This window comes from Anolis carolinensis, chromosome 4, assembly GCF_035594765.1.
Source record: "Anolis carolinensis isolate JA03-04 chromosome 4, rAnoCar3.1.pri, whole genome shotgun sequence".
Lineage (NCBI taxonomy): Eukaryota > Metazoa > Chordata > Lepidosauria > Squamata > Dactyloidae > Anolis > Anolis carolinensis.
Genome location: NC_085844.1, coordinates 21,424,373 through 21,449,884, shown reverse-complemented (window position 1 = coordinate 21,449,884; position 25,512 = coordinate 21,424,373). Strand labels below are relative to the sequence as shown.

Sequence of the window (25,512 nt, the reverse complement as noted above, 5' to 3'; positions counted from 1 at the left end):
AACGTTCTGCTGTCCCATTTACGTTGGATAAGTGAGACTCTACTGTAGTAGGTAAAATCATATAGTTTTATAGAGAAGAATGAAAAGGATAGAACTACAAGGGAGCAGGATGACAAGTTGGGACAAATTGGAGTTGCTACTTTTATGACTGCTAAAATTATTTTCCTACACAGATTAAATATTCAGGTTTTTATTATTTGCGCAAAGTGGGGAGGAGTCTCTGAGATTTTTAGAATTGATCTCTATGTTGCCACTTTGTCTCACTATGGACTTCTCAAATTTCCACAGATTGATAAAAAATATACTTGCATTGTCTTACACAAATATTTCCATGTCAAGGTTATCCAAAAGAGGCTAGCTTTCTAGAAGAGAAATTGAGATATTTGGAATATTAGTACCAAGATATGTTTAGCTGAGCTGTGACATATTAGGATAAAAGACCTCTGTGGCTTTGTAAGGGCATCCATGCTGTTCATATCAGTCTTCCTCTGACAGGGCATGTCAGAGAATTGTTAATGATTCTTCCACCAGGGAGATTGAATTAATAAAACCAATAGGAAAGAATGCAAATTTTATCCTTAAAGAAAGAAATGATGAAGCCAACCATCTTTTGCATGCATAGTGACTAATAAAGCATGCCCTTTGATTATCATATTCCCCTTCCTCCTCAGACACTTCCAAATAACAACTTATCATAATCTACATTTAAATGTCAGGTTTCTAGGCATATCTCTGTCACTAAGATCATGGCATCTAAGTTCCTTTTTGAACGCACTGTATCAAGGTAGAATAATATTTCCTATGCTCATGTATACGAGTATACATTTAAGCCTAGACATTTTAGTCAAAAATAACCCAAATACATTAGGTCCATGGGTCTAGTGTCAGAACTGTAGTTTAACTCTTATTTAAAAAGGAATAATTACTTTGTCAAAATGGTGCAGCAAAAGGCAAGACTTTAATCCATCCTAAAAAAAATGCAGTCCATCTAATTGTTACCATTGCAGTACCACTTCTGGTTTTTGAATGCTTGAATAGAAAAATGGCAGTGGTGACTCATTTATACTCCCTTCAATAGTGCACCAAGAAAGTAAAGGATGTTAGTCTTTTTTGGGGGGGTTCGCCCAGGGTGGATTAAGCTCTCACCTTTTGCCACTTTATTCAGAGAAGGGGATGGTTCCTTTCTGGTAAGAATTAATACTGTGCCTTAACTTTTATTGAGAAAGGAACCATTCCCTTCTCTGAGTGAAGTAACTAAAGGCCTTTTTGAATGCTGAGGCAGGGAAATGGTGATGGCAGTAGGTTGAGGTGTTGGTCCCCTGAAGTGGCACTATTGCTATCTCATCTCTATAGAATGATCCTCAACCTAGTCATGAGTCATATCAAAAATTTGACCCCAACCTGTCTTCTACTTATACTTGAAGTTGATTCATACACATACAGAATTTCAGTAATGTGTTATCTAGTTGTGTGGACAACAGATTCAATTTGAGGGCAACTGATGAAGTTGACACTTGCTGTGTACAAAGGAAATGTGAGCATGAAGCATGAGTTAGACATCAAAGTTGTTCGTTTTTAATTCAAATTTTATAATACCACATCACTAATCATATTGTCAGGAAGTAATTAGAGGAGAAGTCTATAACATCTTTTTACTCATCCCTACTACGAAAATTGCTTTTGGCTGGCAGACTTAACAGACATTGAAAGAAAATAGCCAGCACTCAGTAAATTGTCACAGAGATGGCAGCTGGAGACAGTAGAATCGTTTTGGTGATAACATTTATTGCAGGATTTAAAAGGCCTAAAGATTACCTAGAAAAAAGTGCTCCTGATTTGTTTTACAAGCATATGGTGGATAGGGATGGAGAGAACATCGGTTGGAATTCACAACTGCAGTAACAAACACATAACCTAGAGTTATGCATATTGTAACACAGGATTTATTTAGAAATCACCCAGTCCTTCCTTAGCAGGCATCAACCACTGTGAATGATGGGAATCTGATCTGTCAATCAGGATGCAGCAAACTGACATTCTCAACTTTCTTTCACAATCAATTTTTAGTGTGAGGAGGAGCTGTGACAGCTTGCAATTGCTGCACCATAGATCACTAGAAAGAAGAAGGTGGAAACATATGTATGTGGACCATAAATAGACAGGCAAACAAACCACAGTTGTTCACCATGGCCAATGCCTTGCATTTAAATAAATGTATTAATTTATTTTAAATGCCTAGTTAAGCATCTCTGTTATTTGATTCCTGCCCCCCCCCCCAAAAAAAATTCCCCCCACTTAGAACACCCAACTATGAAGAACAATGGTGAGAATTTTGCACAAATTTTTATCCAATATTAACATATTCTGGAGCCCCCGGTGGAGCAATCCTTGTGCTGGCAGGACTGTTGACTTGATGGTTGGGTTGCTGACCTGAAAGTTGCCAGTTTGAATCCAACCTGGGGAGAGCATGGATGAGTTCTCTCTGTCAGCTCCAGCTCCATGCAGGAACATGAGAGAATCCTCCCACAAGGATGGTTAAACATCAAAACATCCAGGCACCCCATGGGCAAAGTCCTTGCAGATGGCCAATTCTCTCACACCAGAAGCAACTTGCAGTTTCTCAAGTCACTCCTGACACACACACATACAAAAACATATTCTGAAATGTTGAGAAATATTTGGCTTTGTTTCCAGACAGCATGTGAACTTTGCAAAATGTATCTTATCTCTGCAAAAAAACTAGTGACTCTGCACAATAAAAATCTTACACACAGAAAATCTGGTGTGAAAAAATAACCTTGCACAACCAAATAGCCATATGGCTTTGTTTTGCAAGCCTGGTATTGACTATTGAACAATGTTGGTGTTGTTTTGTTATGTAAGAATTTTGTTGTGCAAATTTGCTTTTTGTGTTGAAAACAGTAGCTTTGTACATGAACAACATGTGGCTATTTTGAAACATTGGGTGAGTGGATGCAAAAAACCCCCTGAATTCTCATACAAAAATGTGTATTTCTGGACAGAATAATTTCTCCAAACACTTCAGGATGCATGGTTATGGGGAAATAACTGTTGGAGAGAAAACTGTAAAAATGACTCATCCTTACCTGTGAGAACAAAAAGAACTGAATATTAACAACTTTAAGTGGTTAGTGGATGGGTGGGAGTTTCCTTGATAGACACTTTGTTTCTTTATTCATCAAAGGAGAAAAAAGGCTCCCTGAAAAAAAAAGTTGATTTGTGTTATTCAGTGCCTTTATTCTTCAACTGTGAACTCATGAATATGACAAGCATAGCTCTATCGAGCCTTACTCACCAGGGTGGATTGTTATTTATGCAAATAGCTTTGGTGACCTCAGTGGCAATGCTACTGATAATGAACCTGCTGAACTGGAAGTCAACTGGACTGCTTGCTCCGCAAGGGAGCCTGATCAGAATGCATTATATTTCCCAGCATTTCATCCCTTGTGTTTTTTTCCCCCCATTGGAGGACCACACTGAATTATTTTAAAAGTTGACTGCTCTTCTTGAATATCTCCTTAGATCTGGCCCAGGACACCTGAAAGGTCATTCTTCCTCTGAGTTCATGACCTAGCATAGCAAGTAATTTCCTTGGGAAGAATGAAACTGTCAGTCTCTAGAGTAAATGTTAAGGAAAAGAGACACAATTTTTTTTCCCTTTGGAAATTGGCCAGTGGTTATGAAATAAACTCCCAGAAGAGATTAGAGCAGTATCAGCATGGCAGCTTTGGGTCAAACCACGTTACTGATTTAAATTTCCCACAATTATTCAACCCTGTTTCTTCCACTACATTCTAAAATTCTTGGCAGGAACTTTATAAGTACAGAAAAGAAGTAAGATGTTATAACTGGGTCGCACTTTAAAAATAAAAATGTTTGAAAAATGCATAAAATATATGTCAAATGTTTAGCACTTCTCTTTAATGGCAGAAAAGGAGCAAAAAAAAAAAAGAAAGAATATATTTTCCTTCATTTACACCTCCAGTCATTCATCCAATGGACTAACTATAGAGCAGGAGGATGTTTCTGGAGTGCCAGTGCTTGATTCAATTTGGGTCTGTGTAGAAGGGCCCTTAGTCCATGGGAAGTAAAATTCCAGCTGACCACAATGTAAGCATACATTGGAGGATAGAAAAATGTGCAAATAAGTAAACATTGGATGTATTTTCACTGTGCTTTGAAAACATTACAAATGCCTGTACAACTAGTGCTACTATTTGGTCTTGTTATGATAGTACCCAGTGTGATTCTGCCCCACCTTTTTCCAGCATAGCCTATGAAACTTGAATGATGAAAAAAATTGTTCCTCAAAGCCAGTAGTTTGCATGCATGGTCATATGGGCTCTTAGCTGATAAAATTTGATACCAATTTGATGGGTATATGTAGGTAGGGAAGGAATCGAAAGGAAAATGCAGGATAAGCATTCTGAAAGTATGTACAAGGAAAGGGGGTGCTTTGGATCTACCCTTGGATCACTATCACTAGTATAGCCCTCCCCATTTTTTGTGACCAGCAATGAAGTCTAAACATTGAAGTGGCAAGGTTGTTAGAATTCCCATACTATCATACCTCACCTAGATGCGGTCTCAGATAAGGAATACAGAAAACAGAAAAAAGGAAAATTAGGAATGCCTATGAAAGGTTTATCATATTTGTCATGAGGTGAAAGAAATGGGAAAGGATAAAAAATAAGGAAGTATTTACCACCACATGATGAGATTATGACCACCAGGTTGCATAGATGTATCAAAAAAAGAAACAGACAATTACACAGGAGATGTCCAACAATTATTACTATTAATAACAGCTGAATAGAAACTGCAAGTTCAGGCTTCTCTGGAGGCATCTGATTGGGTGCTCAACTAGATTGTGTTGCACCCCAGGCCTGGAGCCACGTATAACCACAGCACCACACTAGAGTCCAGAGTTTAATCAAACAGTTTATTGTAAAAATACAGAAACATATATGAAAAAAGCAGAATGAAGAAAGTAAAGGTATGATCCAAAAAAGGCTTAGCAATAGAAGATATCTACACAGGAATCTAAATGTCTCATAAAAATCCAAAGGTAACACAGTCCAAGAATAGCCAAAAATCACAAGAGCAGCATAAATCCATAAACAAAAGGTATTCTTAGAAAACTTGAGCAGGAATCATAGAACAAGAATAAAGAACGTTTAGGATACTTAAATTCAAAACCAGGACTTGACACAGGGACCAAAGTGCTCAGGCCTAGCTTCTTCCTTGAAAGCCAACATTGCCTGAATTAATTCTAAGGTAAACAACAGGCTGTTAATAAGCACTCATGAAATCATTTCACTTCCCACAAATTTTCTCTATCTTTTAACCTCTCAAAACTACGGAACCAGTTCTCAGCTCTGAACTGTAAATGAAGGCCTTTGATAATCTCCTTAATGCCAGGTGTATTCCCTTGAGAACTTTCCATTTCAATTAGTTCATCACCCAACCCCTTATCGGAAGATGTTGTTTCTGGCTCCATCCTTGAGATCTGCACTGTCTGTGTCAGTTTCATTTCCCTGGTCTGAATCATCAACATTTTGAACTTGGCTTGAATCTTCCTCGCTCTGAACCCTAGGAAATCCCACAATCCTTTCTGATTCATCAGTGAACCCATCAGCCCCTGCTGAGCTATAACAGATTGATTATGAGGCTGATCAAAAATGACTTATTCTGTGCTCATATTCAGCATGGACCAGTTTACATCAATTTGGTTGCAATGTCCATGTATAAATAGTTTCCAATTTGTGGGGGCCATGGTTGCACAATGAGTTAAACCCTTGTGCTGCTGAACTGTTGATCTGAAGGTTGGCTGAACTCCTGATCTGAAGGTTAGCAGTTTGAATCTGCAAGACAGGGTTAGCCCCCGTCTGTTAGCCCTAGCTCCTGTCAACCGAGCAATTTGAAAACATGCAAATCTGAGTAGATAAATAGGTACCACGCTGGTGGGAAAAGGCAAAGAGGTGACAACACAGGTTCCTTGACTTGAAAATAGAGAAAAGCACCTCCACAGAGCCAGAGTTGAGCACCACCTTCAGAAGTCAGAAATGAAATGAGAAGCCTTGCCTTTGTTTGTGTTCGTGTGTCTCATGTGATTGTAAAGGCATTGAATGTTTGCCTATGTATGTAAATGCTGTAATCCACTCTGAGTCCCCCAGAGAAGAAGGGCAGAATATAAATAAAGTGTATTATTATTATTATTATTATTATTATTATTATTATTATTATTATTATTATTATTATTATTTAAATGGAACCAACTGCTACTAATGACTGCAACACAGTGGCTCACCAGAAGAATGAAGGCCATTGCCCACAATAGTGCTACTACAAAAAGATAATAAACCAGGTCAGGTAGACTCACTTGATGCAGTTGATGTTCACCAATGACTCAGGGTAGCAGATGTGCTGTTACTAAATTAGATTCAAAATGACCTGCATGGTTCAACACATTAATATAAACTGAGTTACTCAAAAGAAATAATACTGGGACTTAGATCTATATGACACATTAATAAACAAATTAATGTATCGTATAGACTCAGATCCAGTATTAATGCTTTAGGAATGACAGTAAGAGTCAACTTTCAAACTGCAATGGTTCAGAAGTGCCAGAATCATGTCATAAACATCACCAGCTTTGCCCCTAAAATGGCAAAATCCTTTGTTCGTACAACTGCATTTACTAAATTACATTACCATCGTCGTTATCTTTTAAAAGAATAAAACCCCTTAAAACTTCTGCTAATTCTGTTTCCAAGTCCTCAGTTTTCAGAACTTTTAATTTTGTTCATAAGTTTTGGGAAAGTTATATTTTTTTGAGCAGTCCCTTACTGCAAGCTTGTCATAAAGCTCTTTGAGAAGTCTCTCGGGGATGTTGTTTATGAATCTTGAGTTCACACCTTAGGTGACCCTTTTAGAGCTTTTTATTATCCCTCTCGCAAAATATTGTAAGGAATTATAGTCCATAGGAAAGAACTGCCAGGGATGCTCATGCCATAGGTGATTCACTAGATCACTTAAATATGGTGACATAAATTTGTTTTCCTTAATAAAATGAATGAAAATTGTCCCTGCACTATGATAAAGCATAGACTACCTGCCTCTATCTAATTTATCAGCTTCAGAATGAATGTCATTGTCTACACTTCTTCATCCTCTGCAGATTTTATCTGGGTCTGTCATGAGATTGTTTAACAGCATATTTGGGGCTTACCATTATGATCATTGATTTTGTGACCTTAAAGACAATCAATGCTGTCAGAATGTTTGCTAAGAACTCGGGAAAACAGAGCAAATCTGTATTCAACCACAAATGGCATTAAGCAAATCATCACTGATGATCCATTGTACAATAAAGGATGTGTTTCATCCTGACACTGTGGCATGATCCCCATTCCCTTACTTGGATGATGGCTCTTGGGTGCATATCACTGATTTCAACCTCTCCCACTGGGCAGTTGTGAGTATAAAATCTCACAATCCTGAAATCCAGCTCCTTGAAGAAAGGTGAGTACAATTACAACATATAATCATAGAATCATAGAATCATAGAATAGTAGAGTTGGCAGAGACCACATGGGCCATCTAGTCCAACCCCCTGCTTAGAAGCAGGAAATCGCATTCAAAGCACCCCCGACAGATGGCCATCCAGCCTCTGCTTAAAAGCCTCCAAGGAAGGAGCCTCCACCACGGCCCCGGGGAGAGAGTTCCACTGTCGAACAGCTCTCACAGTGAGGAAGTTCTTCCTGATGTTCAGGTGGAATCTCCTTTCCTGTAGTTTGAAGCCATTGTTCCGTGTCCTAGTCTGCAGGGCAGCAGAAAACAAGCTTGCTCCCTCTTCCCTATGACTTCCCTTCACATATTTGTACATGGCTATCATGTCTCCTCTCAGCCTTCTCTTCTGCAGGCTAAACATGCCCAGCTCTTTAAGCCGCTCCTCATAGGGCTTGTTCTCCAGACCCTTAATCATTTTAGTCGCCCTCCTCTGGACGCTTTCCAGCTTGTCAACATCTCCCTTCAACTGTGGTGCCCAAAATTGGACACAGTATTCCAGGTGTGGTCTGACCAAGGCAGAATAGAGGGGGAGCATAACTTCCCTGGATCTAGACGCTATACCCCTATTGATGCAGGCCAGAATCCCATTGGCTTTTTTAGCAGCCGCATCACATTGTTGGCTCATGTTTAACTTGTTGTCCACGAGGACTCCAAGGTCTTTTTCGCACACACTGCTGTCAAGCCAGGCGTCCCCCATTCTGTATCTTTGATTTCCATTTTTTCTGCCGAAGTGAAGTATCTTGCATTTGTCCCTGTTGAACTTCATTTTGTTAGTTTTGGCCCATCTCTCTAGTCTGTCAAGATTGTTTTGAATTCTGCTCCTGTCTTCTGGAGTGTTAGCTATCCCTCCCAGTTTTGTGTCGTCTGCAAACTTGATGATCGTGCCTTCTAACCCTTCGTCTAAGTCGTTAATAAAGATGTTGAACAGAACCGGGCCCAGGACGGAGCCCTGCGGCACTCCACTTGTCACTTCTTTCCATGATGAAGACGACGCATTGGTGAGCACCCTTTGGGTTCGTTCGCTTAGCCAATTACAGATCCACCTAACCGTAGTTTTGTCTAGCCCACATTTTACTAGTTTGTTTGCCAGAAGGTCGTGGGGGACTTTGTCGAAGGCCTTACTGAAATCCAGGTACGCTACATCCACAGCATTCCCTGTATCGACCCAACTCATAACTCTATCGAAAAAAGAGATCAGATTAGTCTGGCATGACTTGTTTTTGGTAAATCCGTGTTGACTATTAGCAATGACCGCATTTGTTTCTAAGTGTTCGCAGACCACTTCCTTAATGATCTTTTCCAGAATTTTGCCTGGTATTGATGTGAGGCTGACCGGACGGTAATTGTTTGGGTCGTTCTTTTTTCCCTTCTTGAAGATAGGGACCACATTCGCCCTCCTCCAATCTGCTGGGACTTCTCCCGTTCTCCAAGAACTCTCGAAGATAATTGCCAGTGGTTCTGAAATAACTTCCGCTAGTTCCTTCAGTACTCTTGGGTGTAGCTGATCTGGCCCTGGGGACTTGAATTCGTTTAGAGAGCCCAAGTGTTCCTGGACAACTTGTTTCCCTATTTGGGGTTGGATTTCCCCCAATCCTTCGTCCATTCTGTGTTGCTGAGGTTGAAGATGGCTTTCTTTTTCTGAGAAGACCGAGGCAAAGAAGGTATTAAGTAGTTCTGCCTTTTCCCTGTCCCCTGTCGCCATCACCCCATCTTCTCCTTGCAATGGCCCTATCGCCTCCTTTTTCTTCCTTTTTCTACCAACGTAAGCAAAAAAGCCTTTTTTGTTGTTTTTTATGTCCCTGGCAAGCCTGAGCTCATTTTGCGCTTTAGCCTTGCGAACCTTTTCCCTACAGGTGTTGGCTATACGTTTGAATTCTTCTTTGGTGATTTCTCCCCTTTTCCACTTCTTGTGCATGTCACTTTTGAGCTTTAGCTCAGTTAGAAGTTCTTTGGACATCCATTCTGGCTTCTTTGCACTTGTCTTATTTTTCTTCTTTGTTGGCACTGTTTGCATTTGCGCCTTGAGTATTTCACTTTTGAAAAACTCCCATCCATCCTTAACTCCCTTGTTTTTTAATATCGGCGTCCATGGAATGCCGCTCAGTAATTCCTTCATTTTTTGGAAGTCAGCTCTCTCAAAGTCCAGAATGCGTGTTTGACTTGTCTTAGTTTCAGCATTCCTTTGTATTGCAAACTGCAGGAGCACATGGTCACTTGCCCCTAAGGATCCAACCACTTCAACTGTATTGATCAGGTCTTCCACATTTGTTAAGATTAGATCAAGAGTTGCTGATCCCCTTGTTGCCTCTTCTACCTTCTGGACCATAAAATTATCTGCAAGGCAAGTGAGGAATTTGTTGGACTTTGTACTCTTGGCTGAGTTTGTTTTCCAGCAGATATCGGGATAATTGAAATCGCCCATGACTACTATATCTCTTCTTTGTGCCTGTTTGGTCAGCTGTTGAGAGAAGGCTTCATCAAGTCCTTCATCCTGACTCGGAGGTCTGTAGTAGACACCCACGACAAGATCTTTTTGAGTCCCGGTTCCCTTGATTCTTATCCAGATGCTTTCAAGCTGGTTTCCCGGATTACAGTCTTGCATTTCTTCTGCAACGTAACTGTTTTTGACATATAAAGCTACTCCCCCTCCTCTCCCCTTTGTTCTATTTCTGTGAAAGAGGTTATAGCCCTCAATGGTTAAATTCCAGTGATGGGAGTCATCCCACCAGGTTTCAGTGATGCCTATGACATCGTATGTGTGGTGCTGTGCTAGGAGTTGGAGTTCGTCTTGCTTATTTCCCATGCTCTGAGCATTAGTGTAAAGACATGTAAGCCCCTGTGACCTCCCCTCGAACTGTTTATTTGGGATTATTGTGCTCTCTGTACTTGGTCCTTGCTGTGTTTGTGCAGCCCTCCGTTTAGCCTTTCGGCGGTTCCCTGTGGTCGTGGGTAATATAGTGTTCGCCAGGCTGTTGTTCCCCTCCCCCAGTGGATCTAGTTTAAAGTGCGCCTGATGAGGTTTGTGAGTCTGTGTGCAAAAAGATGTTTTCCTACTTGTGTGAGATGCACCCCATCGCTTGCCAGTAGTCCATCCTCTTGGAAGAGTAGACCATGGTCAAGGAAGCCAAAATGCTCCTCTTGACACCATTTTCTGAGCCAGTTATTGACCTGTACTATTTTTCCAGCCCTTGTAGAGCCGTGTCCTACAACAGGGAGGAGGGATGAAAAGATCACATGTACATTATACAGTTTTAGCTTTGTTCCCAGAGCTCGAAAATCATTTGTGATCTTTTGAAAAGTATGCCTAGCGGTGTCATTGGTACCTACATGAATCAACATAAGGTGGGGAGGGTGATGGGGCTTTAGGAGCCTGCTGAGCCTCTGAGTGATATGGTGTATTTTTGCCCCCGGGAGGCAGCATGTTTCTCAAGCCATCCCATCCGGTCTGGAAATGATGGCTTCCGTTCCTCTAAGGAGGGAGTCACCTACTACCAAGACCTGTTTCCTTTGAGGATTGACAGGGTCCCTTTTGTGCAAGACAGTGTGTATGTCCCCTGAAGAGTGTTCCTGTTGAAGTGAATCATGTAGGTGTAAAGTGTTGTCCTCCTCCTCAACATCCCCAGTGCATTCATAAGTTGAAAAACTACCATTTAGGAAATTTCCAGAATATCTACGATGGGATCTCACTTTAGAGTGTCCATTATATTACTCCATTTAATAAATGGGCCCAACAATAAATCAAGCCTGAATTCTCCCTAGAAGCCAAGATGACTAATTTAACACTGTCACAATTCCAGCATATGATGAATTAATAGAGAAGACAAATAGTGCTTGATAAGCTAGAACAGCGCTTCTTAAACTGTGGGTCCCAATCCGAATGTTGTTCTCTTAACTCAATGTTGGAGTGCCAAAAAAATTGGCAACAATAGAAGTTTTCTGAATGTCACCCAGTGGCTGTTTCAGACATTTACATGAACCTGTTGTGCAGTATGTATAGTAAACTCTACAGAAGATGCTTCAGTTATACTTCACAAAAAGGAAAATCAGATTGTTTAGCAAACCTTGCTAATGTTTATTTGTTATCAGCAGATGTTCAATTTTATACTTATTTTATATACCTATATACTGTTAGTCAGATAATGCTGTGTTAGTTAGAAATGCATTAAATGCAACTCAGTGTGTTTAAATGTGTGTATGAATAATACTTCTTTCTGGACATGTGGTCACTGGAATCCACTAAAGGGTTCAGTCAGTGGTGACATATAGCAAATGGGATTGGCTAAGGAAGCTGTGTCATGCCCATGTGACAGGAATGACAAGATCTACTTCATATCCTTTGACCTGTATCAATCTGATTGCCTTGAACATTCCATCCAAGTACGGCGTCACAGAAGCAGTACTTTGGGAGTTGTTAATTATGTGTCTACCTGGTGGGGTTGTTCTGATTGCTTGATCCCAACCCACACAGACATGTACCCTTCACATAGACATTTCTTGGGTCAAAAGGAGTCACAAGAAGAAAAGCGTAAGAAGCCCTTAGTTAGAAGACAGTAGAAAAAGAAGACTGTATTTCAGATGAATAACTCAATCAAGGAAGCCAACGCTCCGAGTGTGCAAATAGTCTGAGTCAGTATACATGCACATACTGTGTTTTCTCGAAAATAAGACAGTGTCTTATATTAATTTTTTCTCCCAAAGATGCTCTAGGTATTATTTTCAGGGGATGTCTTATTTTTCCATGAAGAAGAATTCACATTTATTGTTGAGCAAAAAAAAAAAAAAAAAAAAAAAAGAACATTTATTATATACTGTACATAGTTGTCATCACAAACCAGCATAACCAGACAAACTGAATCGTATCAAGAATTTCTTGTTACTACCATTATTTCCATGTACAATACTCTATGGTAGGTACATTTACTGATCCTGCATGCTCTGGTGTTCTGTTTATTGGGCATGCTTCAAAACAAAAACTTTGCTAGGTCTTGCTTTCGGGGGAGGCCTTATATTTAGCAATTCAGCAAAACCTCTACTAGGTCTTATTTTCTGGGGATGTCTTATTTTAGGGGAAACAGGGTAGTACTATATTTATTCATCTGTGTATGTCTTTTTTCTTCAGGTTTTTTTTTTAAAAACCTAATGATAAATTTTAGGCTTTCACTGATTAAATGGCGTTGTTCCTTTTTAGTTATTTTTGTCTTCTTCTTGTATGGTCATAGTTTTTTTTTTTTATCACGGCCTGACTTTGCTTAGTTTCACATGTCCCAAGGTCCATTTACACTATACAATTATAATACTATGACTCAATTTTAATTGTCCTATTATATTACTGGCATTAAACCAATCAAAAAATAACACCCCCCCAACATAATAATTTGTCTTTCTGCCCACCCTGCTTCAGGATATCCTATGACCTCTTCACATGACCTTTTCAGGTTATTCTGTTTAGATAGAAGAGTAAGAGGGATCTCAAGGTAGGCTGGGGAAGAACTGTGTCTGAAACCTACAGATTTGCTGCCAGATAGAACTGGTAATATAACTAGATGGAACAATGGTCAGACATGGTTTGAGGTTGTATTCTTAATTTCTCCTTGATCTATTTTGTTCTTTAGAAGGAAAGTTACTTCTCTTAGACGTGTATAAAGTGCTGCATTTGCATATCCAGTTAAATCAATAGCAACTCTACCTAAAGGGTTATGACACATATTGTTAGTGTATGAATTCCAGCAAAAAGCTATCAACCTCTGGATCCATTTTCATTGAAACAGTAGAAGAGATACAATACAAGATGTTTACTTGTAAGAATGCCAATGACTCATAGTAGTAACATCTTTTGTTTCAGTGGAGTCGGGGGAAAAGTTGCCATACTTGAATAGTTATGTAGCGTAGGTGTATAAATTTTTGACATTTACAGACAGTTTGTCAGTCTCAAGTGGCACTGTGTGTGTGCATGTGTGTTTGGTATGCAGAGTAAGACACAGTGAAAATCCCATTCAGCTATGAAAGAGATTGATGTGAAATTAGCAATATTCAGCCAAACTAGTGCAGATTTACTGATAAGGAAAGTCCAGTGAAAATTCAGTACATTTCCAGAGAACATAAATAGAATTATATTATTAATTAGTTTCAGATTATCAATTGGAGTTTTTTAAAAGAAAAAAATAGTGATATTCTCCACACTAAATCATCATCATCATCATCATCATTTAATTACTTATTAATCGCCCTCCATCCACGATGCTCTAGGCGATTTACAAGATAAATGTGCAATCAATTTACGAAGATCCCAACAGTATCAGGCTAAAGGCATGTCTAATCTAACATCCTGATTTTGAGATGCCCTCCTGTACCCCATAAATAGGACATGGGGGCAATAGCATCCACTGACTCTTGTATCTAAGCAACAGGTAATTTAGAAGCATGCTGTCACTGAAATAAAGCATTCTCATACTATAGTAAGCTAAGTTTCAGGACAATTGCTGCAGCAATATCATTTAGGAAGAAGAAGAAGAAGAAGAAGAAGAAGAAGAAGAAGAAGTTGTTTCTTCTAGTCATGTTTTTTATAGTTGTTGGCCTGACCTTGTTTTCATGTACCCTGGGAAAAATGTATTATCTATCCAATTTATTCTCTGAAAGATAATTTATGAAAGAATGTTGATGTCTTTTGGTTTCTCATCAGAGGAGGAAAAAATGCTACCAGAAGATTCCCACCCCCTTTCCCCTCTTGAATTATATCTCATTAAATGTCCACAGATCAAAACACATATCTATGGCAAATGCACACATTAGTCAATGGAGGAAAAACACAAAGGAAAATAAATGGTATACAGTAGACAAAGTGCAACAAAATACAAGTTTGCATGTGACAAAACACTCTTGATGAAAACATTGCAGTCCAAAGGTGGAAATAAAATGGAAGTGGGATCTGGAGAAACATAACAAAATGAAGACAGCAATATTTCCATATCTTTAGCCTTATGCTGAAGCTATTGTTTTGTCATTTTTAAAGGCTTCCTGAGATGGGTATAAAGCAGCTGAATTGAGTGGGACTTGTGATAAGCATGTATAAATATAATATGCACTTATTCTGTTCCAAACCAATATATATTTTGTTATTAAGCAGGCTTTTGTTAATGAAAATTTTGAAATTTCCCCTTCATTTCCAAGATAATGTAAACCTAGAAGAACTTGTTGGACCACCACCTTGATTGATGGACCACCGTTTTGAATCACACTAGACTAATCTTAAACATCTGTCTGTCTAGCTACCTATTTTTATTTATTTAATTTATATCCTGCCTTTCTCCTTATACAAAATCCAAGATGGCTTATAAGCATCAGAAAACTCGGTATAGCTAAAAATATATATGCTTATACGAAAGTGAAAGATTAACAGTTTAGCTAAAAAGACAGTTAAAACATTATAAAATGCAATTAAAATATAATACAACCATGTGAAAAGCCCCATATGTCACATAAATTACAAGCCAAAGGTTTTCCTGAACAAAAAGGTATTTACTTCCTAATGGAAGAAAAGGAGGGAAGATGCCAATTGAACCTTCTGTTGGAAGAAAATTGAAAATCTGGAAACAGCCATTAAGATGTCTTTCTTTTTTGTTTCTGTCAAATGTGTCTGCAATTGAGAAAATGCCCCCCCCCCCAAAAAAAAAATCTTAAAATTCAGACAGAGTCATACAGAGAGATACAGTATTTTAAATAGTATGGATCAGAGAAAGCTGAGTAAAACTTTAAAGATTACAAACAGTACTCTGAATTCTGCCTGGAAACAGACTGAGGGAGTCAGTAAAGCTGTTTCAACAGTGGTATATATGTTTCCTGCAACCAAACATTTGGGCAGGTTGGCATCTCTAATCAAGTACAATGCCAGAAGCAGTGTTAGATACTTTAATAGGTTATAAAGCAGATAAAAAGACTCCATCCTTTGTTTCTCCCGTGTCTTCAGAAAATGGTCCAGCAAAAGCACCAGAAAACTAGTCTGATCCTACCACAAGTATGAAGATGACACTGCAATTACGTTTCTAGCTTATTTCAGTAAAGCCAAAGCTCCTGTTGTGTCATCTATTTTATAGAAAATAAAGGTGAGAAGACTTCTTGCTGTGACCTGTTCTTTTCCCATTCAGCAGAAATAGGTTCTTCAGAGAGTGATCATTTGACTTGCAGCATGCTGCCTTCCTATCTTCCATCCCTGCTGCAGTGTGAAGGAAGAGCAAGTTTCCCATCTGCAACCTGTCATTTTCATTTTAGCAAAGCCACAAGAGATGTAGGTCTGTATTTACAAAATGCTACTCACCATTTTCAGTACTAACAGATTTCTGAAAACAGCAGGTTGTTTTGTGTGCAGCCGAATGGCATATATGGCATTGCTGATCCATCCGGAGGCTTGTAAACACTACTATTTCTTAGAGGAAGCCGTGTAGTCATACTTCAGAAATGTAGTTCAGCCCATGAACCACTACACTGGCACAGCAGATGTCAAGGCAGCAATTTACTCAATTGTCTGCGTGGTCACAATATTGTGTCACAAAAGGGAGTGAAATATGATACATGCAGTCAGTATGATCAGTGCACACCATGCCTGTCAAAGACAATATACCCACAAAATATTGCCTCTGTCAAAATATGCACCCTAAAGCATGAAATAAGAAGAAATACTAGGATCCCAGAGAAGTGGGATCTGACACCTGTGGGAAACCCAGAATAGAAGCTATACAACAACATCCAGTACACATGGAATGACTGCTCTGATTTATCAGTATTTTATTTCATTTTAGCATGCAAGAATGAAGAATTTCAAACATTTTCTCCCCACTGCCTGCGATTATATTTTCTGCAACTCCTACTTGTCACTTTCCAAAGCCAAGTTCGTTTTTGGAAAAAAGATAATTTGTACAAAAAACACAAGTTCTTTAACCAAATTGATTTTTAATATAAATAATTTTACTATTACTTTTATATTGTGTCTCAGTGTGTCAAAATAACCGATTTCATTTAATATTGGAAAATTGGAGAACACTAGTTACATGCTGAGCTGATAACTGCTGTGCTCCTTCTCCATGTTGAGAAGCTGGGTCATTGAGCTGCGTTTCATTTTAATTTCTCCTATGGCTCTAAGAAATCATGGGAAATGAGAACAGTAATCTCCAATTGCATATAATAACTGCTGTTTTTGTCTGTTGCAGCCAGGACAACCTCTAAGGATTTCATAGACGTCTGAAGAAGACATTTTGTCCAAGGTCTCCATGGCTTGGGAGCTGAAATCCAGCTGCAGTTTTCACTAATTGACCAAATGGTTAGGAAATGACAGCTGGAAGGAATGGGAAGTAACTGGGCAATTCTGCAATACAAAGAGGACACTTGTTGCAGAAGTTGAGGAAATATTTAAATATTGTTGCAGAAGTTGAGGAAAATGGAATTTTCACATATTTGGTAAATGGCATACAAAAATAATCCCTTTCACAAGCACATACTTTTGAAAATATATCCACAAAATACATATCATTAAGGATGGATCCAAAATATGTAGATTTTTGAAGGATGCTCACAAAAATACATATAGTGGCAAAATGAGAACCTGAACAAAATTTAGCTTGACAGAGCCATCTGTTTGTTTAACCATCACTTGAAAAACACTATTTCAAGTGCTTTGAGGGGAGCATGAGGGCAAAACTGGAATATTTATCCCAAAACCCAGATACCTTCTTTAAAAACAGCATTTGTTTGCTTTGGGTGTGTTTAGGAATATATTAAATATTTATTCAGTTTGCATTTCAATGTGAAGTTAGTTACCACATTCAAACTTCCTGAACCTAAGCACTTCACCAGGACAGAGCCAGGTCTAGCTTGGCTGCTGCTAGGGCCTTGGAAGGGGTTAACCTGACCTCCTGCCCAAGTAAAGCTTCACAGGCTTCAGATTATCTGGGAAGGGTTTCTGAAATGAGCAGCAGCTGAGAATAAAAAGGGGTCTGGAAGAGATAGCTCTTCAGTAGCAGATAACATTGTACTTTGGTACTGTTGTCCTGGATCTTGGCTATTACCCGAGTTAAAATTTTGGACCCTAACCTTGTTCTTGTAAACCTATTTTGGATCTTGTTGTATCCTGAAACCTTGTTACATTCTGAAACATTGGCTCTGAACTCTGGACTAACTTTCTGACTTGATTTATGGACTTGAATTTCAGATTGGGCCTTTGGGCTTGCTTTAGGAACTCTGACAAGTAAACTCTTGGCATCTGACTTTTGTACTTCAAACTTGGTTACTGTTTGTTCTTGTTCCTGACCTGGCTTTGTAGTATTGTCTGCATTAATTGAACCCTTGAACTTGATTTATGTTATTCCAGTTGTGTGCTGCAATTCTGTTTTGTTAGTCAGACATTTGAAAGACTCAAGGGTTTAGTTTTCCATTCAAGTAAATATGGTCTTGGTTTAACCTGTGCTTGTTTGATAAACCTCAGCCCTTGTTACCGGGAGAGTCCCAGCACATGACAACGGCCATGGCATCAATGATAGGCATCTTCTTCAGCATTTAATATAGTCTAAGATGGATATCATAACTGCTGTTTATAGTCATAATTGACGAAATGTGACTCCCCAAGTCCTACTTTTGGAATCTAGCCAAACCGCAAATAAATTCTTGCAAAGACACAGCAGTTTGATGCCCTAGGAAATAATATACACAGCATGCTCATTTTCATGGTTTTTTTTTTTTTGGCCAGCATTGGACATAATCTAGCCCAGTGGTTCTCAAACCTGTTGGTCCCCAGGTGTTTTGGCCTACAGCTACCAGAAATCCCAGCCAGTTTACCAGCTGATAGGATTTCTGGGAGTTGAAGGCTAAAATATCTGGGTACCCACTGGTTGGGAACCACTGATCTAGCCATAAACCTGATGGAAACATGACTTACATGTGCTACACTAACCAACAGAATGGATCTTCTTCTACCCTACAAAGTAGCAGGGATTTATTTATTTATTTACAGTGTGTATATTCCGCCCTTCTCACCCCGAAGGGAACTCAGGGCGGATCACAATGTACACATATATGGCAAACATTTAATGGCATATGAACATAGAGACAGAGACACAGAGGCAATTTAATATTCTCCAGCTTACTGAGGATATGCTCGATTCCAGCCACAGGTGGAGCAGCTGCTTCATTATCCACTGTGACACCAAGTTTTTCATGGATACTTCCTCATTCCAAACGCTGCTGGATGATTTTTTATGGTGTCATAAATTAGTTAAATTAGCATCCCCGCATAAGCGGTACCTAAATTTCCTACTTGATAGATGCAACTATCTTTCAGGTTGCTTAAGACAACAACGAGCAGGGCTATTTTTTAATGTTTGGGTGCTCACTCCGACACGGGCTGGTTTCGAACTCATGACCTCTTGGTCATAGTGATTTATTGCAGCTGGCTACTAACCAGCTGCACCACAGCCCGTCCCATGGGATGGGAAAGTTATGACTGCATCAATTGTCTTACAATTGTGACTAACTGATTACCATGAATATGGAACAGGTACCTCAATTTATTCAATTGTAACTGTACTTTGGAATATCATGTGAAGATGTGGCTCACTAGAAAATACAATAATGTTTTGTAAGACAGTAGGAAAAGAGAAATGCTCAATTTCAGATGGAAAGATTCAACTAAGGAAGCTACAATTCTACATCTGTAAAATCTGAGCAGAGATGTGGAGATCTCATTCATAGGGTGTCATAAGTCTAAAGGTGACTTAATGACAGTTGAGAACAACAAACTGGTATGTACTCCTGATCACTACTTAATTATTATTGTAACACTATTGGCACAATCCTACCCCAGCCTACAACTTACTTTACTGGTATCAACTGCACGGGGAAAAGGAAGTCTATGGTGTGGTGATTTGAGTTTTGGACTATAACTCTAGGGACCCCTCCCAGCCATGAAACCTATTCAGTGGCCTTTGACAAGTCACATTCTTTAAACAACAGGGAAAGGCAAAGAAACATGTCTTCTGAACAATTCTTGCCAACAATCCCCCCCCCCCAATAAGTTTGCCCTAAGGTCATCCAAGGTTGAAAATGCCTCCAAGGCACAGAATAACAATATATTAAAGCACTTATAATTTAAAACAGTATAACATCATTTCAAAGGCATGACAGTTAAGACAAAAATGCACAATATATATTCCATTAGAAAAACTATTCTGCACAACCAATGAGTGCCAAATACAGATTTAAATAAAAAGGTCTTCATTTGGCAAAAGAAAATCAGAGAGGTAGCCAGCCTGTTCACTTATGGGAGGGAATTGATTATGGGGAAGTACTTTGCCATGCTTTATTCTGTAGAGGAAAAAGCTCTAAACTATGCATAACTTTTATAGATTGCATACAAATGTGCACATTTAAAGAAAATGTATAAACTGCGGATTTCGTAGATTATTTTGAAGTACGTACACAATTATCTACCAAATATTTGTGCAGATTAAAAAGAGATCTCAGTTCAATATGGCATTGGGACAGAATGGGAAAATGAAAATCTGAAAAGAACTGAGCTTGTAAACATCTGTAAACCCATTGTGTGTAAAGCTACTCTCCAAGGAGTGGCATACAAAGTAGTATCAACAGATGCCTGTTGTCAAAGTGATGACAGCAGCCTTTTCTTTGTCTATATCCAAATATCTGCCTTGTTTGTGTGCAAAGGATGCCCTACTATACATATATACTGCACTACAAAAGTACAGGAGCAGTTCTTTTTTTGCCTTGATTCTTATGAGAATACGGGCCTTTTGAAAGCATCAAATGCATAGCATCGCTCTACTAAGTAGGTTAGTGGCATGTCATTATTCTGAATTTACTACTTTTTGGAACATTGTATCACATTGGCCCACCCGCAATTGGTAGGCAAACCCTAAGGTGTGGGGGGCATTTGAAGGGCCCCATGAAGGAGCACTGGCTTGGGAGGGTCGGTTGAATTAACCAGCCACAATCTAATGACAGGGACGAAGCTGCAGGCTATTTAAGGCTGCTCCACCCCTCTGCCGTCCTCTTTGCTTCACTTTACCACTTTCTGGAACATTGTATCACATTATATGCCAGTACGGCTTGACTCCAATCTGCTTTGTGATGAAGATGGCTCAGAATAAGAGTAAGTCTTTATGTAAGTTTCTGATATAAGATTATGATATTTGCTTTATTCTTTGTAATGGCCATATGTGAAAAGCAATGGTTACAATTATTACACAGCCCAACAAAAAAATTGTTGGTTTTAAGGCCTGTTCCTGGGTTTACTTGGGGTGCTGATTCAAAACATTGCATTCAATAGACCACATCCATTCTAGTTTCTTAGATATGGTTATCATGATCTTCCATGGGCAAGCAGACAATGACTACTATATAACATATGTTTGGTATCTCAAAAACTAATGCTGACAGGGGAAAATGGTGACATTTTTAGAATCAGCAGGTCAAATATACCCAGAAACAGGGCTAACATTTGAGGTAGCAAAATAAGTGTTGGCCAGTATCAATGTACAGGCAGTCCCCGAGTTACAAACATCCAACTTACAAATGACTCATTGTTAAGAATGGGGGTGAGACAACAGGAAGTGAGATCCCTTCTACACAGCTGTATAAAATCCAGATTATCTGCTTTGAACTGGATTATCTGGCAGTATAGACACAGATAATCCAGTTCAATACAGATAATGTGAATGCAAAAAAGGATACAAGATCTATGAGCAATTTGATAGTAGCAGTTCAGAGCCCTTTCACAAAGCTATATAGCTCAAAATATCAAGGCAAATAATCCACAATATCTGCCACCTCTCAGCACCTGCCAACCACCTACCACCGCCTGCCGCCGGCCATCTGATGAGGTCCTAAGATCTTGATAGGCTTCTGTGGGCTCCAAACGTCTCTTTGTACAATCCTGATTAATGAATATTAGTCTGACCAATATCTGCATAACCTTATGTACTGGTGTGCTCTCCACTATATGTGCTACTGGGATATTCAAAGCAGAAACAAACTTGAACCCCTGTTTATTTTAGTGATGTTTGTGGTACTGAATTAAGGTCGGTAGACCTTCTTTCTGTCAGCCTTCTCATCTTTGCCAGCAATGTTTAGGAATGGGCAAGAAATTCACTTCACATTAGTTTTGATAAGAATTTACCAAAATTTGCCAATTCATATACAGAATGGAAACAACTAAATCCCCCCCCCCCTAACTTACACATAAGAGAAATTATACTTCATATCCAACCATCCATGCCTAAAGCTTTACTCTGAAAAGTCTGCCTCTGAATCTTTGTGTATTGAACACACTAGCACTGAAGTTCTTTCATAGAATCATAGAATTGTAGAGTTGGAAGAGACCTTACAGGCCATCCAGTCCAGCCCCCTGCAAGAAGCAGGAAAATCTCATTCAAAGTACCCCTGACAGATGGCCATCCAGCCTCTGTTTAAAAGCTTCCAAAGAAGGAGCCTCCACCAGACTCCACGGAAGAGTTCCACTGCCGAACAGCTCTCATAGTCAGAAAGTTCTTCCTGATGTTCAGGTGGAATCTCCTTTCCTGTAGTTTGAAGCCATTTCACTATATTGGCTGAGACACTAGAAAATTCTAATTCCAATTCTAATAATAATAATAATAATAATACATTTCTTACCATTTCCAAGGTTCAAGGCAGAATACAACAAAGAATCAATATACAATTGCAACTAAAAACAGATGAACTATTTATTTATTTACAGTATTTATATTCCTCCCTTCTCACCCTGAAGGGGACTCAGGGCGGATAACAATGCACATACATGGCAAACATTCAATGCCATATGAACATAGTGAAAGAGACAAAAACAGACACAGACACAATTTAACCTTCTCCAGCTTCCAGCTTCCTGAGGGTATGCTCGATTCCAGCCACAGGGGAGCAGCTGCTTCATTATCTACTGTGACACAGATACTTCCTCATTCTAAATGCTGCTGGATAATTTTTATGGTTTGTCGAAGGCTTTCATGGCCGGGATCACAGGGTTGTTGTATGTCTTTCGGGCTGTGTGGCCATGTTCCAGAAGCATTCTCTCCTGACGTTTCGCCCACATCTATGGCAGGCATCCTCAGAGGTTGTGAGGTATGGATAAACTAAGTAAGGAAAGGAAAGAATATATATCTGTGTCCAAGGTGTGGCAAGAGTCCTTTGTCACTGGGAGCCAGCATTAATGTTTCTGTTAATCACCCTAATTAGCATTGGAGATGTTTTGTCCCTTGCCTGGGGGCATCCTTTGTTCAGTCAAGCCTTCATTGTGTTGGTTCCCATCTACTGTTTTGATTTTGGAGTTTTGTAATACTGGTAGCCAGATTTTGTTCATTTTCATGGTTTCTTCCTTTCTGTTAAAGTTGTCCACATGCTTGTGGATTTCAATGAAGCCATTGAAATCCACAAGCATGTGGACAACTTTAACAGAAAGGAAGAAACCATGAAAATGAACAAAATCTGGCTACCAGTATTACAAAACTCCAAAATCAAAACAGTAGATGGGAACCAACACAATGAAGGCTTGACTGAACAAAGGATGCCCCCAGGCAAGGGACAAAACATCTCCAATGCTAATTAGGGTGATTAACAGAAACATTAATGCTGGCTCCCAGTGACAAAGGACTCTTGCCACACCTTGGACACAGATATATATTCTTTCCTTTCCTTACTTAGTTTATCCATACCTCACAACCTCTGAGGATGCCTGCCATAGATGTGGGCGAAACGTCAGGAGAGAATGCTTCTGGAACATGGCCACACAGCCCGAAAGACATACAACAACCCAATTTTTATGGTGTCGTAAATTAGTTAAATTAGCCTCCCTACATAAGTGGTACCTAAATTTCCTACTTGATAGATGCAAATATCTTTCGCGTTGCTTAGGTCAACAACAAGAAGGGCTATTTTTTATTTTAATTATCTGGTGCTCACTCCGACATGGGCTGGCCTTGAACTTATGACCTCTTGGTCAGAGTGATTTATTGCAGCTGGCTACTAACCAGCCTGCGCCACAGTCTGGCCCCTATTTAAAACCCAAAGATTAAAATACATAAGATTTAAACCATTAATGCCAAATGCCAATTTAATATTTGTAATTTAAATTTGATTGGGTAGTCTGCTGGAAGAGATAGGTATTTAATTTTTTTAAAAATTCATACAGCACGATTTACTGCTAAATCTCTTCCAGCAGGTCATTCCACACAGAATCATAGAGTTGGAAGAGACCTCATGGGCCATCCAGTCCAACCCCCCAGCCAAGATGAAGGAAAATTGCATTCAAAGCACCCTTAAGAGATGGCCATCCAGCCTCTGCTTTAAAGCCTCCAAAGAAGGAGCCTCCACCACACTCTAGGGCAGAGAGTTCCACTGCTGAACAGCTCTCACATTGACAAAGTTCTTCCTCATGTTCAGGTGGAATCTTCTTTATTGTAGTCTGAAGCCATTGTTCTGCATCCTAGTTTCCAACACAAAGGAAAACAAGCTTGCTCCCTCCTCCCTATGACTTCCCCTCACATATTTATACATGGCCATCATCATCAACATGCCTAGTTCTTTAAGCCGCTCATCATAGGTCTTGTTCTCCAGACTCTTGATCTGGGCCGGGCTGTGGCGCAGCTGTTGAGCAGCTGCCTTAAATCACTCTGACCATGAGGTCATGAGTTCGAGGCCAGCCCGTGGCGGGGTGAGCACCCGTCAATTAAAAATAAAAAATAGCCCCTGCTCGTTGCTGACCTAGCAACCCGAAAGATAGTTGCATCTATCAAGTAGGAGATAAGGTACCACTTATAAAAAGTGGGGAGGCAAGATTAACTAATTTAAGACCTGGTATGAGGAAGTGCCGTCAGTGTGGATGAAGCAGCTGCTCCCCCCTGTGGCCAGAATCGAACATCCCCTCAGAAGAAGGTTAACTTGCCTCTGCGTGTCTCTCTCTGTCTCTGTTTGATGTGTTTATGGGCATTGAATGTTTGCCCTATGTGTGTTATAATGTGATCCGCCCTGAGTCCCCTTCGGGGTGAGAAGGGCGGAATATAAATACTGTAAATAAATAAATAATAAATTTTAGTCAACCTCTTCTGGATGCTTTCCAGCTTGTCAACCTCTCCTTTCAATTGTGGTGCCCAGAATTGTACACAGCATCCCAGGTGTGGTCTGACCAAGGCAGAATAGAGGGGTAGCATGATTTCCACAGATCTAGACACTATACTCCTTTTTATGCAGGCCAAAATCCCATTGGCTTTTTTCGCTGCCGCATCACATTGTTGGCTCATGTTTAACTTGTTGTCCATGAGGACTCCAAGATCTTTTTCACACGTACTCCTGTCGAGCCAGGCATCCCCCATTCAGTATCTTTGCATTCCATTTTTTTCTGCCTAAGTGAAGTATCTTGCATTTGTCCCTGTTGAACTTAATTTTGTTAGTTTTGGCCCATCTCTCTAATCTATTAAGATCATTTTGAATTCTGCTCCTGTCTTCTGGAGTATAAGCTATCCCTCCCAAGTTGGTGTTATCTGCAAACTTGATGATCATGCCTTCTAACACTTCATCTAAATCATTAATAAAGATGTTAGTTATGGAGTGGCTGACAAAAGATCTACTGGGTCACAGTTGCCAGTGAAATTTTGGCTGTTAGAATTAAATGTCTCACAAAGGACATGAGTGTGTACAGGAAAGATTATACGGGAGGGGACATGCTCCCAGGTAACCAGGAACCCAAATTACGTAGCGCTTTAAAGGTAATAACCAACACCTTGTATTTTTTCCAGAAGCTAATTGTTAACCAGTGGTGTGATTTTAATATTGGTGTGATGTGTTCACTCCTGTGGGTACCTGTCACCAAACTGGCTGCTATATTTGTACTAATTGAAGTTTCCAAAC

The 25,512-nt window shown here is 39.5% G+C and overlaps 1 long non-coding RNA gene across 1 annotated transcript; it reads right to left on the bottom strand.

Annotated features, from left to right (window-relative positions):
- Window positions 1-1,688: 1,688 nt before the first annotated feature.
- On the bottom strand, window positions 1,689-16,054 carry LOC134298635 (uncharacterized). The gene is made up of 3 exons (XR_010005727.1): window positions 15,908-16,054; window positions 3,108-3,220; window positions 1,689-2,113 (listed from the first exon to the last, which is right to left on the bottom strand). It is a non-coding gene; the product is annotated as an uncharacterized LOC134298635 (long non-coding RNA).
- Between the last annotated feature and the right edge of the window lie 9,458 nt (window positions 16,055-25,512).